This window comes from Cupressus sempervirens, chromosome 3, assembly GCF_028749045.1.
Source record: "Cupressus sempervirens isolate cs-2001-9-10 chromosome 3, ASM2874904v1, whole genome shotgun sequence".
Lineage (NCBI taxonomy): Eukaryota > Viridiplantae > Streptophyta > Pinopsida > Cupressales > Cupressaceae > Cupressus > Cupressus sempervirens.
In genome coordinates this window covers 75328704-75345725 of record NC_143120.1, presented here as the reverse complement: position 1 = coordinate 75345725, position 17022 = coordinate 75328704, and the positions used below count along the sequence as shown (strand labels likewise).

The following is a 17022-nucleotide window of genomic DNA, read 5'->3' as shown; positions in this document are numbered from 1 at the left end:
AAATGGAATCCCTAAATACTAAGTAATCTTTGAAGTACCATGCTACTGTCACCCCATGATTGTCCCACTATTGAGGAGGCTTGTAAGTCTCCCTCTATACGAGATTTTTGCACATTAATATATATCTAACTTCATTATCAAACTATTCAGACTCTTTACTTCTAACACAAGAAAACGAGTAGTAGCATGTCATAATCACTTTTAAAGAAGGCCTTAGATCCTTAGCCGGTTGTGGATGGTAAAGTGGTGAATTGTGAAGATGAAGATGTCAGCAACCATAATATAGAATATTAGGAAATCCTTCCCAGTGATGGACTTATTGATCCAATCCTCAAGGGTATTTTGGGGACAACATTCTCAAATATTAGAATCTAATCTGTTGTATGAGAAAGTAATGTTACTATTATTAGAAAATAATGATTGGAAAATATTTTGCAAGAAAGCTAATAGAATTGGAACACAAAACTCTATTATTTTGTGTTTTGCACATGGTATTTTCTTTCTTTAACATTATATGTTTGTATTATTTTCTTTCTGATGCTCATGCTTGTACAAAAATATTCATACCTTACAAAGAACATTGACATTGACTATCTTACAATTGTGGGACCCTCAATTATAAGACATCATCAAAGATTAGAAAGCTATTTTCTTATCTATCCTAGCTAATGTAAATTAATGGGGAAGAGATACAAATCACTGGGAGTAAAAAAGTAAAATCTAAAGTGACAATGTACTAAAATTGATTGTAGAGTCATAATAAAACATTAGTATAATATAGTTATGATTAAGGATGGTTAGTAAGGGGTTTAGGCAGGGATGTGTGGTTGGTTCTCTTAACCAACCAAGGATATATTTAAGGACTCTTGAACATGAAAATTGTATGAACTACTTTAAGAAATAAGAAACTGTTTTCCTTCACATTAATACAGTATTGGTTCTTCTATATGTTGTAGCTGGTATTGAGCATTAATAAAGTAAATATATTTACTGGTACCCTTCATTCATCTACATTTTTGGCGCCGTTGCCTATTTTCAAATTTGGAGGTCTTATGACAACAAAGGCAATGGAGTAATGGGTCACCTATAACTACAACAAGTGCTAGTCATAGACAGTGAAGTAGAGGAGGAAGAAGTAACAAGAGAGGATCAAGTAGCATAGGATTTGGTGTAGGTGTGGAAAGTTTCAATCAACCAGTACGTGCGAAAGGAAGCTTGAGAGAGAGCAGTTCCTGAGAGCATGGTATAGGATGAACTCTCAGTCTCATCAACTATGTATAATCTCCTTGGATAGACACCTTGACTATTGGCAAGAAACATAGTACGATTGGAGCAAGAATGGGTCAAAGTACAACATGAACAATGGAGGCAACAAGTACCCCCAATAGTTTGCCAAAGAAATCAATTTGAAAATTAGGATAGGGATATTTCAAGATTTAGGATGCCTAGGCAGAAAAATAATTAATGCCCCTACTCCCAAACAAATATCCAAGGTGATTACTAGAGGAAGAAATTGAGGGGAAGCTTCTCTATAGCGGGCCTTACGTACTAGAGAGTAGGGCAAAAGGCGTTGTTGTTTGAAAGGTCTTGTTGGTCAAACAACGGTACCAAGTCAAATAGAAGAAAACTTAATTGAAACCATTATAAGAGGAATAACAAACTTGCAATCTCAAAAGAACTAGAAATAAGGGTTGAGTGGAGAGACTCGAAAACACCAACATGTAGAGAATATCACCCAAATCACAAAGAAAGCTCTAATCACACAAAAGCACAAGAAGGGGGAGAAGTAACCTTGCTGGGAGCAGACAGTCAAGGAAATTGCTGGAGAATAGGATGGCTGGAATAGCAAAAAACAAAACTCCCTAGATTCATAGGTGACGGGTCAAGCGATCTAACATGCCATTGTAAGACGTATATCATATGGTAGGCAAATGGTGATAACAACCAAGATGAATGGTTAAAAGCATTCCCGACCACCTTGAGGGGGATTGCCATTGAGTGGTATATAGAGTTAGAGGTTGGCAAGAAAGCAACATAGAAAGACCTCTGAACAACCTTTGAAGAAGAATTTAGATTATTACGAGATAATGATGAGATAGTTACAAAAATATATAACACCAACAGGGCAAAAATGAATCCATACGAGCCTACAATAGGAGAATGGAAGAAAGAAAACAAACCAGCAAATGGATTGAATAAAAGATGATTTTTCGAAAGGCTAACCCCATCTGTACGACAGAAGATGAAAATGGTACCACTGTCATCCTATGCCAATGCTTGTAGATGTGCCATAGGCATTGAAAGTGAAAATAAAACTTCAAAAGGGAGGAAACATGTAAGTGACAATGATAGTATGAAAGGAGAGAGTGGAAAAGCATCCAAAACAATCCAAGCATTAAGGAGGGACATGATGCGAAAGATGAAGGAGATGACGGCTTGGAAGGAAGGCACAAAACAAGGGAAAGAGCTTTGGTGCACAATCTGCTAGATGGAGTGACACATAAAAGCCAATTGTCCAAAGAAGGCATTCTGTGATATATGCCAGATATTAGGACATTCCATTAAGGAATGCCCTTATAACCTGAAGGCAAGGAGCGCCTAGGTATTCTTCATGCAAGGTGAAAAAGAAACACCTCCCTCTACACCTCCAAGAAACACAAACATGGAGGCATCGCTAGGAGGATGTCGTAACAATTGACGAGGAAGTAATAGCAATAGCAATTCTAATACACTCTGAAGTTGCATCCAGTACGATAGTAGGGGATGCCCCAATTATCTAATGCAAAAGATGGAATGAATGCGGCCATTGTTTTTTCATTATTGCCAAAGTGGAGGGATGCTATGCAAATGATATGGATTGGCAACCATTATGAATTAGGATGCCGTCCCAGATAGAAAAGTGTAAACATGCTTGATATCTCAGAACCAAGGAGGGAAGTCTTGGCCATTACAAGGACCCAAGCCATAAAACTCATGTACTTGGATGTAAATACCCTGGAGAAACTAAGGGAGGTAAGGAGAGGTATCTAGGAGGCCCTAACAAAAGGAGGACAAGTGAGTACCCCAAACCTCCTTCCTCTTGCGGTTTATCAACCTATCCATATCACATGGGCCACACCACTCATGTCAACCATTCTTGGCTATCCTTGGTAATCTTTGGTCTATCCAATCCTTTCAGCTTGCTTTATAAATATTCAGCTAGATAGGTAAATTTTTGCTGTATTCATATTGTGAAGAAGGAAATGAAAGGAAAGATTGATTACAATATTCCATAATCTTAGGGATGTATGCATTAATGTCATTGTAATTTGGAATATAGATAGTATGTTCCATCATTTCCTTTGACATTGAAAATTGAGTTATCACAAGTAAACTATTGTATCACACAGGCCTTTATCAACCTGAAGTGCTCAGAAAATGACTGGTATAACATTCTCAATCCTGTACATATCACGTAGCAAAATGAAACATGGCTTGATTAGACTATTTGATGAAACTATGACTATAATCTTTTGTCTTATTAGCAAGTAACATAAATCAATACAAGAAGAAGAAATGACCTAATATAAGGGCTTTGAAACGTGAATCTCTTAATGAAGCCGCCAATCAATAACTCAAATGAGAACTCTTATCTGGTACTACAGTTTTACTTTTTTGCTAGCTGATAATGTATATTCCAAGGCAACATGTAATTGCTGACTAGTAATAGTAATTAGTAAGTTGCGAGAGCAAGAGCATGATCAATTGCAATGGAAAGATAATAGAAGGATGATCGGCCAATGTAGGCAAGAAGTGGAAAAAGGTGGAGTTACCTTGTAGGAAGAAAAATAGGGTGGCGAAGACATGCGTATGAAGGTTACAATCTTGGTCGATGGACATGTAATTTTTGAAAGAAATATGGAAGGACAAAATAAAAAGATTTCTAAAAGGTCGATGGACTTTAGGAGTTAAATTAAATTGATACGAGAATTGAATTTCATTCGCACTATTAAAACTATGTTGCCAATATGGGTTCGGGGATGGATTCGGGGTCAAGTTCGAGTTCATGGTTTTGGGCAAATTTTTTTCCCATTTGGCTTCGTGAGTATATATATACACAAAAAAGAAGAAGACAAACATGCATAATTGTAAAACTAACTCACTAAGTGATTTCATAGTATTACTTTATCATTGATCAATGCCAAATGTCAAAGTGTTGGTTAACAGATTTGTTCTTTCAGATTATTACTCTTTAATGCCCAATTCAGAACAATATTTGATCACAAACAGTTGGAAAGCTCTTTATGGATATTTTAGCTTTCCTCTGAATTGGTAGGTACAGCTCCTTGAAATAGATTTACAATGAATTCTGTTTTCTTCCTAAACTACTTTAGGGTATGTTCTTAACCCGAGAACAGTAGAGAGATAACCGAGCTAGACCCAAATAAAATCCAACTCATCTCTGCAATCTGCCCAATAATCCTCTAGAATGGTGACATGTTTGATCACACTCCCGATTTGAAGCACCTCCCTTGCATATCCATTTGGGTTGAACATGGGCCTCACAACTTCATATTCCTCCAAGTTGTACTTATTCTCGAATGCCTTGAGCATGTTTTTAGCATCAGATCGAGAATCACAACTGTAAGCCCCAACCTTCATGGGGAACTCATATCCCTTCTTCCTTAGACTGGCGCTCAACACGTTCACTTGGATAGCTTGTCTTATGATCTCTACGAGCACGATCATGTCGCTTGGGTATTTGGGCAGCTTCAGAGGAAATCCGTCGAAAGCTGCAAGATGCAAATATGAGAAGGATGAGAATTGAATGAAGTAGCTACCAAACTGACTGATGGCCGCCATCGCTTCTGGGCTAAACCTCCTCTCCGGGCATCCTTGTAGCTCCTTGCAAATCCTCATTGTAAACGAGTCATTAACCTTGACATACTCTGCATAACTATTTTGTAACTGCAAGCATGGATAAAATTCATAACTTTTTACATCATCAGGAAAATCCTCTATTCTGGGAAGGCCCGGCCACAATTGTAAAAAAGGCAACATATAAATCAAGAAAGAAGACATGTAGAAGGTATTGTAGAACTTTGTAGCACTGAGAGCTCTGGACAAATGTTCACTCACCTCATACGCCCAATCAACATAATGTGTGTTTGAACAAATGATTTGCACTAAAAAGAAATATTGTTCTATGAAATTGAGTGCTTCTACCTCACCTTTCAACTGGTGCAAAAGAACCAGGATGTCCACGATTTCAAGCTTGAGATCAGTGCCAAAAAGGGTCTTAGGAACCTTACTCTTAGGTCCTTGTGGCTTTTGGAACCAAGACCTCATGATTTCCTTCCGCCACACCATCTTCTTCAAGGAGAACTCGGACATGGCTCCTCCCATGGTCAATTCGAAAATTTTTTCCCGCTCTGGAATCCAGAGGCAATTGACTACAGTTTGCCGGTCAATTGAGATCAAAACTGTATGATTTGGCAACACAATTTGTTTAGTATCTGGATTGTAATGGTTAATGCATTCAACAATCAACTCGGGGGCTTGAATTGCTACTGGAAACTCGGCTGCTTCCACCAGCCCGCTTCCTTGGAGTTTCTCTGTTATGGGATGGATTGGCTCTGTCTTCAACCTTCTTTGGAAATCTTGCATGTTGAAGAAGCGGAGTGAAGTATTTGTAACATTTTGCAATGTCGACTTAATCCCATTCAGTCCATCGAAACTAGCAAATCTTGTTGCCATCCTAACTGAGATAGAGATGAACTGTAAATCTTAAAATTGAAAATAGTACAGAGAGTAGAGTTTTGCAACAGGGAGGATTCTGAAATCACTATTCAATTCAACAACATAACAATTCAAATAAGAAAGTGGTAGTTTGAAAATCCATTATGTTCATCTCTAATATAGAAATCCCAATCCACCCGTTAATCTTCAAGATTCGTGCCACACGAGTGAATTAAAGGATAAATCTGTTAGATTAGTAAATGCGGGGGTTTCTAACGGATTTTTACATGTCATTTCATTGTTCCCGTTGGCCCAACGGTTACTTTCCTTTATTACAGACTAACTTTCCCATTTTTCACCAAGTTGCGGAGAATTAAGAATGGAGTACTCCGTGGGGAAAAATCCGCCTAGCCAAATTTTGCTCAAGATACCTTCCCAAATGTGATCAACTGGCTTCCATTATCTTTTTTAAGCATCCTGTGATTGATCTATGAGCCCAACACGTTTGCAGAAGTGATTTTTCAATGGATGCGGAAAATCGCTTCAAAGGGTTTGAAAACCTGCCGAGGAGAAGCTACTTCAGAGTTTTCTGCCAGATGCTATTCTGATCATTATAATGATTTCTAAGTAATTCTTGAGGTAGAATACTGCAACATAGGAACAATCTATCCATAAAATAAGTTGTTTCTTCTTTGTTTTGGCCTGTAAACCTCATTTGTTGGCCTTTGTGGAAAATCGCCTTCACAGTTGAAAAATCCGCGTAGGAGAAGTTGATGCTAGGTTTTCCGTAGACTTCATTTTCTTTATGTGTAAACTATAATGAGTCGTGAGCAAGTTCATTCTTGGAAATGACTTTGTGAAGATCATCATACGACCCAAGAATCTCCATCGAAAAGGATCCTAGACTACCCACAAAACTCATGACAACAAAGGAAACCCACCCGGTTATGTAATGCGGGAGAAGGAGGAAGATGAAAATCCGATAGAGAGACTTTTCACTTGGGGAGAAGAAACAGACTCAAACATACCTAAACCTAATTGAGACACAAGACCATTTTCCACTTTGCATAATGGGTACAGGATGAAAAGTGAGGCAACACAAAGATAAACATTAAATACTCGTTCATTAATCTATGTTCATGATTGTAAAGAAAATCATACATTGAATCTCTAAATGGAAAAATGAAATTTCAAATCATAGATTAGCTCATTAGATTGATAGATAACAAAGTTTGAAACATTTAATGGTTTATCAATGATTATTGACTCATAGTATCAAAGATGGAAATGCCCTTCAAGGGTCAAATGGGTCATCAAAAAATGATGGATCAATGGCTTCATCTTCGGCTGCAACTATATCTAGATCCTCATCATTGGAACCCAAATAGGTTCCACTAGCCCCAAATGTTGTCACATCCTTCTTCTCATCCTCATCAACATCTAACAAGGCAATTCTAGCTAGATCCTGGATGGTCATATCAAGTCAGTAGACTTGGGTAATACATCCCACAACTTTGCTGGTCCCCTCTTATATTTTCGATCCTTGTGTGATAGGAGGCGCTAGTTGTTGTGAATAAATACCAAGTCCTCTGCTTTTTTGAAAACCAACTGGTGATGCTTCACTGAGTGGATAAAGGAGTATGTACTCCAATCCCGCTCTGTAGCAGAAGAGCTCACAACCTAGAGAGACAATCAACAAAATTAAAAAAAATTAGAAATTGTAAATTATAATACAATAAGAATTTAAGCGTGCTAATTCTATAAGCTAAGTGGCCATAAAAAAATGAAAAACAAACAAACTTAAAACTTACTTTTGACAAGAGCTTAATGGCAAGAGATTGGAGGTACATGTAATCTTGCCCATATAAGTACCACCATCTAATGACATCCATTGTATTTTGTGTCATGCCCAAAATTCTACAAGGCAAAAACACAACTAATATTTTTTTTTTTTTTGAAAGATACGACAAAGATTAATACATATGTATCTTGTGCAATAGATATACCTAATCAAATGGCATAGATATAGAAATCTATAACTCATGTTTTCTGAACTACACTAGGGTGTTACTAATGCGATTATGTGTTGGAGGTAAAGCTTAGTGACTTCTAGGTATATTGATACTTCAACATAGTCTTAGGTGTCAAGGTTAACCCTTTTCACGTTTATTGTCTTTGTTAGTGTTCCTCTACGATACATTCATAATTTTTTTCCCTTAGAGGCCATAAAGGGTCATAAATGACTTACATCCTTTAATGTTATAGTTTTGAGTACGAAGTCTTGATATAATGTCGATTATTTACTAGGGCACTCATCTCAAGTATAGTTGTCTTACATATCCCTTTATTTATTTAATTTTTAAATTTATTTATTTATTATGGGGTGTGGACAATTAATATGACTCAAACTTCTTATTTGAAATGCTAATGAATCAATTCTTTAAACATTTTCACTATAATATTAAAGACCTAAGATCACCTTCACTATTAAAGATCCTTAGAACAAAAATTACTTCATGTACCAGCTTCTTAAAAAAAATTGGTTTGTGTTCATGTTTGCATATGAATACAGAGAAAAATATACTTTATATTACAATATAATATTAAATCATTCTATCAAAATCAATATTAATGTACAACTTTCTCAATTTAAAAAAAAAAATCTTTTCCTGAGTCTATGCTGCCAGATCAGCCCCAATAAAATCATTAACTTTAATTAACTCATAAAAAAAAAATTAAAATTAAAATATCCTAACTAACCCCACTTCCTATACTACCCCTTTTCCTAATTTTATAACTATGCATCAACACAATTTAATACACCACTACCAACCTTACCTTTTTCTCAACTACTTTTTTAAATTCTAACTTCCTAACTACCAAAATTTAATACACCACTACCAACCTTACCTTTTTCTAAACTACTTTTTTTTATTCTAACTTCCTAACTACCTACCTACCCCTACCCCCTAAACCTTCTTTCCTCCCATTTTCCAACGTCCCCCCATCCTCTCTCTTCCCACGTGGGGAAGAGGAGGAGGAAGGCGTGCTTCCTAAGGCGCCTACTTCTCATTTAATGCCTCCCAAAAAGGTAAGGCCACCAGGATAGTAGGGGGAAGGTTTGTCCTTTCTCCCCCAATTTGTATTTAATTTTTTTTTTTGAAAAGGCCCTCTGACAAATTTAATAGCGAGTCACCTCCAAGGGATGGGGGTTAATATAAATGTTTTTTTTTTAAGCTATGCTCATTAGTTACTGACTGAGAGGGTACGTCAATGCAACCATATAATCATATATTTATATATATATTTTTGTTTTCCTTTTGGGTAGCCATCATTAATATGACAATTGACTTTTATATTTTTATATTGCTAATGGATAAATATGATTATTTTATTCTGATATCCTTATTTTTATTGACTGTATCTTGGGAGAGGTTATTTTTTGATTGCCATACATTTTCCAGCAAGCAAATTTGCACCTACAGGTTACTTATGAAGTTAAATTTTTTTTTTTGACTAGTTTCTTCATGCATTCTCTAAATTTGTTCATACTTAGGTTGATAAAATTAAATATTGTATAATGCATTATATTACCTATTATATCTAGCAATCTAATGTATTGCACAAAGTTACTAACATAATTCTAACAAAGTCTAAATCGTAAGATATTCCTCTATGAACATAAATGAAATCCCTTTTTTTTTCTGGTAAACCCATGAACATCAAGTATTCAAATTCTAAAATGATTTCCATTTCGTGATTAAAACTATCTATGAATCCATTAGCTATCAATTGCATATTCTACAACGAAGTGTGAATCAAGATTGAACACTAATGCATCTAAATTATCCATATGAAATTTGAGGAGATAAGAATAACAAAATGATAATATCCTATTCATTCTTCCAATGTATATCATAATACAAATTTCTTTTCTTCAATACATTCTAATCCAAGTAATGATACGACAACATCAAAACAATGAAATTTTTCCTTCATGTTCCTCTCAAGATTTGCATTCAACACAATATCAAGCAAGCAATAGGGTGGTGAAATCATCATATCAAGATACACAATGGAAGGACCTTTACATGCAAGATGATTCACAATCTCTCTATTGGCATATGTATGAAATCAATAACATCATTCTTACAATACAATATAAATTCACATAACAAAAATGGAGTTGTCCTCCATTGCAATACAAATACAATAGTGTTCTCTTCGTCTATGTAAAGGTAAGACTTCTCAACTTCCAAATGTCCAAGACTTCAAGCAAATACCTGCAACAAGAGACAAAATGCAGAACCATGGAGGCTCACCTCCCAACCTAAGCCTCAAGGAGGCCACCCACTGAGCTTGGGGAAACAAAGCACAAACGGTTGCACACTATCACATTCACATATCATGCAAATTATAACCACACAATTCCACACAACTCAATACAACCCATCCCAAGGCTTGCACATAAATTCTACCATAGAATCAAGATATAGGGTGAAGGTGGGCTCTCTCCATGAGAATTTCAAATCCATAAATCACATATATTCACATATTCTCATAAGTCACATACCCTTTGAAGGCTTAACAACGTCTTCTTTCTTCATACACCTCTTTATACCTCCCAAGAATGCAAGTAATCATGAAGACCATATTCCATTAAAACACCTCAAAATCATCTCCTCACATGGGAGAGTTTTCTCAACTTCATTGGTGAGCCCAACTAACCCCTTCATCCAAGCATCTCTTCACTCCCAAGGGTGAGTGATGCTTCACACCCATTTTACACAAACAATCAACATGAACAAAAAAACGAGATTCAAGAAAGAAATTTCATAAACTTCTCACATTCAACACACATACAACAAGATTCTTCCCAACCACATCTACTCCATAACAAAGCTACAAACAATGAAAGAACACCATATTAAATTTATGATGAAATGAAGAGACACCATGGATCATGGATACCAACCTTACTCCAAGCAATGACAAATGAACGTTGTAGTAGAGCTCCTTATCCTCTTCCTCCAAACTCTAAATGTCTCTAAAGCTAGAGAGTGGGCAAGTGGGTTTTCAGTTTGGCCATGCCTCTATATATGATTCCCATTTTCGGATTCAATATAAAATGCATTCTTTTTGGGGTCCCCTAGGTCTTCTAGGCACCCTAGGGGTCACTATTAGCTTTCTAACTTAAAGTATTATCATGGCTAGGGTTTATTTTCATCACAAATACACCTTAGAGCTATTTTTTTGGCCCTCGCAAAGCTAGGTAAAGTCCAATTTCAATTTCCGTATGGTGATAACCTTTGTTTCTCTTACTAAATCAAGGCAATAAGTCTGATTCTTAATTAAAAAATCTAACTTGAGATAAGGTGGCTACATGATCCATCTTTAGAGAACATGTCATTTTCACATAATGAGTACAAGTGTCAAGTGACGCACAAAATTCACTATACATCACACATGACATGTTCTGAATCTACTCATGAAGTACATACTACACATACATCTCACGTTTACAAAGCAAACACATCACAACGAGGTTTACGAATCTTCTAAAGATTCACTTTGGCATTTGTCATATGAACATGTGTTTATACCTTGTTTCCCCATTATGTTTCCATGGTTCCTTTCCTACACACTAAACTCGAGCATCAATAGTCCAATGAAAAGTCACATATAAAATGCATATGAAAGTAAACGTACATGATAATTTCGTTAGTCTACCATTCACATACAACACATTCCATAAGTAACTTCCTATTCTCCATCATTTACATATAAAACATTTAATCATTAACCCTAAAAAACAAATTGCATATTACTAACTTTCCTAACAAGATCGAATTAAACATTTGAATTACATCATAATTCCATTTCTTATCATAATAGTGAAATACTGAATAAATATCCATTCATCGACTGAGCCAATTAAGTCCTAATACATACCATAATGAAAGATCACAAGGTAAATATCATCGGATTAAGTAGCAAAATTTACTGTCCATCAAGTATCAGATATATATGCCGAAATATCTAGTCCCAAGTAACAAAATGGAAATACAATATCTATGCTATGATGGGTCGCGGTGAGGCCTCACATCCTCCCTCCCAAGGGATGAACTTCCTCTTGGAGTTCATAAAAAAGTTAGGGGTACTGTGCTCTCATCTATGCTGCATCCTCCCATGACATCGTAACCTCATCATAACAGTCCCACTGGACTCTAACTTGGTCCAGTTCTCTGCCCCAAAGTGAGAGGGTCTGCTGAGCCAATATTCAAATGGGCAACAAGGCTATCTATCCGTCTGAATCCACTTGCAAGGCATCCCAATCTATGAGGTCAGACTCATCATAAATATACTTTCGCAATACAAAAGCATGAAATACATCGTAGATACATGACAGGCTAGGTGGCAGGGATAGACGGTAGGCGACTGGTCCTATCTGCTCCAAAATCTCGAAGGGTCCAACAAAACGGTGTGGTAACTTAGAGCCCTTTCCATAACAGATTGGACTCTTATGAGGTCACACCCTCAGGAATACTCTATCACCTACCATGTACTCTCTATGTGTTCTCTTGGCATCTGCATATTTCTTCTGTCTATTCTGGGCCTTTCTGAGTCGTTGCCTATTCTGTGTCACCTGTTTTTCCATGTCCTTGACCAATTGTAGTCCAACGGATACTCTGTCCTCCATCCTATCCCAATTCAAGGGTGTCCTGCAGGGTATACCATACAAGGCTTGGTAGGGTGGCATACCAATGGAAGAATAATGCCCATTATTGTAGGAAAACTCTGCAAGATGCAAATATTCCTCCCACTTAACTTGGTTATCCATCACATACATCCACAACATATCCTCTAAAATTTGATTAACCCTCTTTGTTTGTCCATCTGTTTGAGGATGATAAACGGTGCTGAAGTTAGGCCTGGTGCCCAATGTTGCCTGTAATTCCCTCCAAAATGATGATGTAAACAAGGAATCTCTATTTGAGTTGATCTTACGAGGAATGCCATGAAGTCTGATGATGTTTCGCAAGAACACCTGTGCAATTGCAGGGGTGGTGAAGCTAGTCTGAACAGGTGAAAATGGGCAACTTTGGTCAAGGTGTCAACCGTCACCATGATGGCATCGTGGCGGCGAGAAGACATTGGGAGACCAACAATGAAATCCATGGAAATAGTTTTCCGTTTCCACTCTAGTATCTCATGGGGTTGCAAGAGTCCACCTGGATGTCCATGTTCTGTCTTAACCCTCTGACACTCTAGACATCTGGCTACAATATTAGCAATCTGCATCCTCATACTCGACTAATGATATAGTTGTCTTAAGTCGGCATGGAGTTTCTTAACTCCGGGATGTGCTGTATAAGGTGCTCGATGAGCCTCTAGAATAATGAATTTACGCAAGTCCCCTGTGGAGGGTACATAGATACGACCTTTATGTTGTAATAATCCCTCAAAATCTAATGAATAATCAGCAAATTTACACTTAAGAGGTCTCTGGGAGTGGGCTATGTGGCAAAACTCTGCATAAAATTCATCCCCTGGTAGATGGTGCATGATACACTCCCTCAAATTTGTGCCTGTAACCATGGAGGCGAGCTCATGACGTTGTCTACTCAAGGCATCCGCCACTATGTTCTCCTTACCCTTAATGTAATGTACCTCAAAATCGTACTCACATAGGAACTCCATCCATCTCCTTTGCCTAGCATTAAGATTTGGCTGTGTGAAAATATACAACAAGCTCTGGTGATCTGAATGAAGTTCAAATCGTCACCCTAGAAGGAAATGACACCATCGTGCTAATGCATGGACCACTGCCGCAAGCTCGAGATCACGAGTACGGTAATTGAGCTCATGAGCCTTGAGTTTCCTAGACTCACAAGCTATGGCTTGACCCTCTTGCATAAGAACAACTCCAATTCCATCTAAGGAAGCATCTGTGCATACTAAAAAGTCCAATGAGGGGTCGGGTATTGCTAAAATGGGTGCACTAGTGAGTGCCCTCTTAAGCTTTTGAAAGGCCTCCTCACACTTTTCTAGCCACTCGAACTTCTTTCCCTTTCTCTGAAGAGAGGTAATAGGGTGAGCTGCCCTAGAGAAACTTGCCACAAACCACCTATAGTATCCTGCTAATCCCATAAAAATTTGACCTCTGTGACGTTGGTAGGTGCTAGCCAATCCATGATGGCTCAGATCTTGGATGGGTCCACTGAGATCCCATCCCCTGATATCACACAATCCAAATAATGCACTTCCCGTTTGAAAAAGGCACACTTCAACAAGCTACCATAAAGCTGATTCTCCCTTAACCGCTGCAATACCTGCTATAGGTGCTCTTCGTGTTCTTTCTCATCGCAAGAATAGACCATTATATCATCTAGGAACACTACTACAAACTTGTCTAGGAATGTGTGGAATACCCAATTCATGAGGCTCATAAATATAGCTGGGGCATTTGTGAGACCAAAAGGTACCATTGTGAACTCGTAGTGACCATATCTTGTACGAAATGTAGTCTTGTGGATGTCACTTTCCACGATGCGCAACTGATGGTACTCTGACTTCAAATCTATTTTGGAGAATACTCAGGTACCCAGTAATTGATCAAATAGGTCGTCAATCCTGGGTAATGGGTATTGGTTCCTGATAGTTAACCTTATTTAGCTATCGGTAATCAATGCACAATCTGAGTGATCCATCCTTCTTCTTTACAAAGATCATCGATGCTCCCCAAGGTGACACATTGGGTCAGGTATGTCCCTTCTCCAAAAGTTCCTCTAGTTGAATCTTAAGCTCATCGAGCTCATGTGTGGTCATCCTATAGGGGGCTCTAGATATCGATTCAGCTCCTGGCACAAGATCAATATGAAAATCAACTGCCCTCAGTGGTGGCGTACCAGGAAGCTCTGATGGAAACACATCTGCAAACTTTTGTAATATCGGATAGTCATCGAGGGAAGGTTCCTCCCCTACATCCTCCTCCCTATCACTAATGGTGATGGAAAACAACTAACACCCCTTCCGCATGCACCGCTTAAGCTATATGGTAGAAATCATATGGAGGGATACTGGCCTCATAACTCTTGAAATCACCCTAGGTGTACCATGATCATCTACACACTCAACTCTCTTCTGTTTGCAATCCATCTTGCTATTGTGGGCACAAAGCCAATCCATGCCAAGGACTACATCATAAGAACCCAATGGAGTAATACACAAGTCTAATGTGGTGAACATGTCTCCAATCTGAATTGGACACTCATGGATCAAGGAATCAACTGACACCCACGCCCCTGAAGCTAGCTCAACCTCCTAGTTAACATCTTGTCTAGCTGCTACTAGCCTGCATCGCTCCACTACAAATGAGGATATAAAAGAGTCTGTAGCTCCGGAGTCTAATCATACTTGCAGCCTCAATCACTTTGGCTTGGTGGTTATCAATCGCTGCAAACACCCTATGGAATTTGCCCATATCACCTACTGTAGGCTTTGAGGTGGCTCCTCGCTGACTACCTGCTGTGGGTCCTTGTGGACACTCTCTCGCAATATGACCCATACCACTATATGCATAGCATGGCCCACGGGTTTGAATTTGCACTCCCTGTGGTCTGGACTGCTGCTGACCCCTGATCAGGCTGGATCCACTAAAACCTCCCATAGAGGACTGTTGAGTCTTGGGTAGCTGTGTATATTGGGTCTGTGGCCTCTGGTCACGCTTGGAGCCTGTGACTACCATTGTTTGGGCTTAGAGCCCTGGTAACGCTGTGATGACCTCTGTCTAGTGTCTTGTTGCCCTCTCTGTTGTGTCTGTGGGGCCTTTGAGGACCTTGTCGAGTGGCTTTGATTACCCTTCCAAGAGGGTTTCTGCTGTGCTAGCTGCTGGGAGGGGTTTCGGTTATGGGACCTATCCCGAGATTCCTATCTAGTATGAATATCTTCGGCAACCAATGCCGTCTCAACTGTCTCTCTGAAAGTGGTAGGAAATGCCAACTGTACTAATCCTTGGAGAGATAAGTTAAGGCACTTAATGAACCAATGGATATGTAGCTTCTCATCTCTCATGTACTCCACATAAGGAAGTAGCTCTAAGAACCTGCTCTCATACTGGGCCACCATGAGACCCCTCTGTTGAAGGTCATGGAACTGCTCAACTTGCCTCTGTCTAAAGTGCTCCGACAAATATCTATCTCTAAAACGGTCCACAAAGGACTCCCATGTGAATGTCTCTATGTCTACCCTTCCTACGGCCTCCTCCTGCTGCCACTAGTTGGAGGCATCCTCTTGTAACAGGTGTATGGCCAGTTGTGCTTTCAGATTGCTCCCGTAGATACGTAATCCAAAGCACTTCTGCAAACTTTGTAGCCATGCCTTCGCACGTGTGCCATCTGTGGTACCAGTGAATATAGGTGGCTTGAGTCGTAGTAACTCACTAATCTCATCCCTAATATCTTTGGGTGCTCTCACTAGTGCTCACTCTAATGCAAGGGGTGGCTCTATTTGATGAACTGATTCTTCCCATTGATTCTCTGGAAGTTTGGGTGGGGGACTCCTACTCCTTTCCCTAATATTGACCCCATGACCCTCTGCATCTTGTTGTTTTGGCTGTGGAATGACAGGTGGTAATCTCTGCTGCACTACTCCAATAAAATTATTAATAACATTCAGAACTTGATCAAGATTTGGAGGTTGCTCCAGTGGGGGTCCTCCCACATCCTGCCCTAACTCCTCTCGGCCTACTTGGTTTGCTCTAGGACCTTTGGCCCTTCAACAACTATTGCAGGTGACTGCGAGCATCCTTCACAAAGTTCATAGGTTAGCCGTAATGGGTTAGGCTCCTAGTGTTGTAACCAAAAGCTCTAATACCAGAATGTCATGCCGAAAATCCTACAAGGCAAAAACACAAGTAGTTTTTTTTTTTTTTGAAAGATACGACAAAGATTAATACATATGTATCTTGTGCAATAGATATACCTAATCAAACGACATAGATATAGAAATCTATAACTCATGTTTTCTGAAGTACACTAGGGTATTACTAATGCGATTATGTGTCGGAGGTAAAGCCTAGTGACTTCTAGGTACATCGATACTTCAACATAGTCTTAGGTGTCAAGGTTAACCCTTTTCATGTTTATTGTCTTTGTTATTGTTCCTCTACGATACATTCATAATTTTTTTCCTTAGAGGCCATAAAGGGTCATATATGACTTACATCCTTTCATGTTATAATTTTGAGTACAGAGTCTTGATATTATGTCGATTATTTACTAGGGCACTCATCTCAAGTATAGT

The 17022-nt window shown here is 38.5% G+C and overlaps 1 protein-coding gene across 2 annotated transcripts in view; it reads left to right on the top strand.

Moving 5' to 3' along the window:
• The window catches only part of RAD54 (DNA repair/recombination protein), a 115507-nt gene that overhangs the window by 88277 nt on the left and 10208 nt on the right, over positions 1–17022 (top strand). The window lies entirely within an intron of this gene.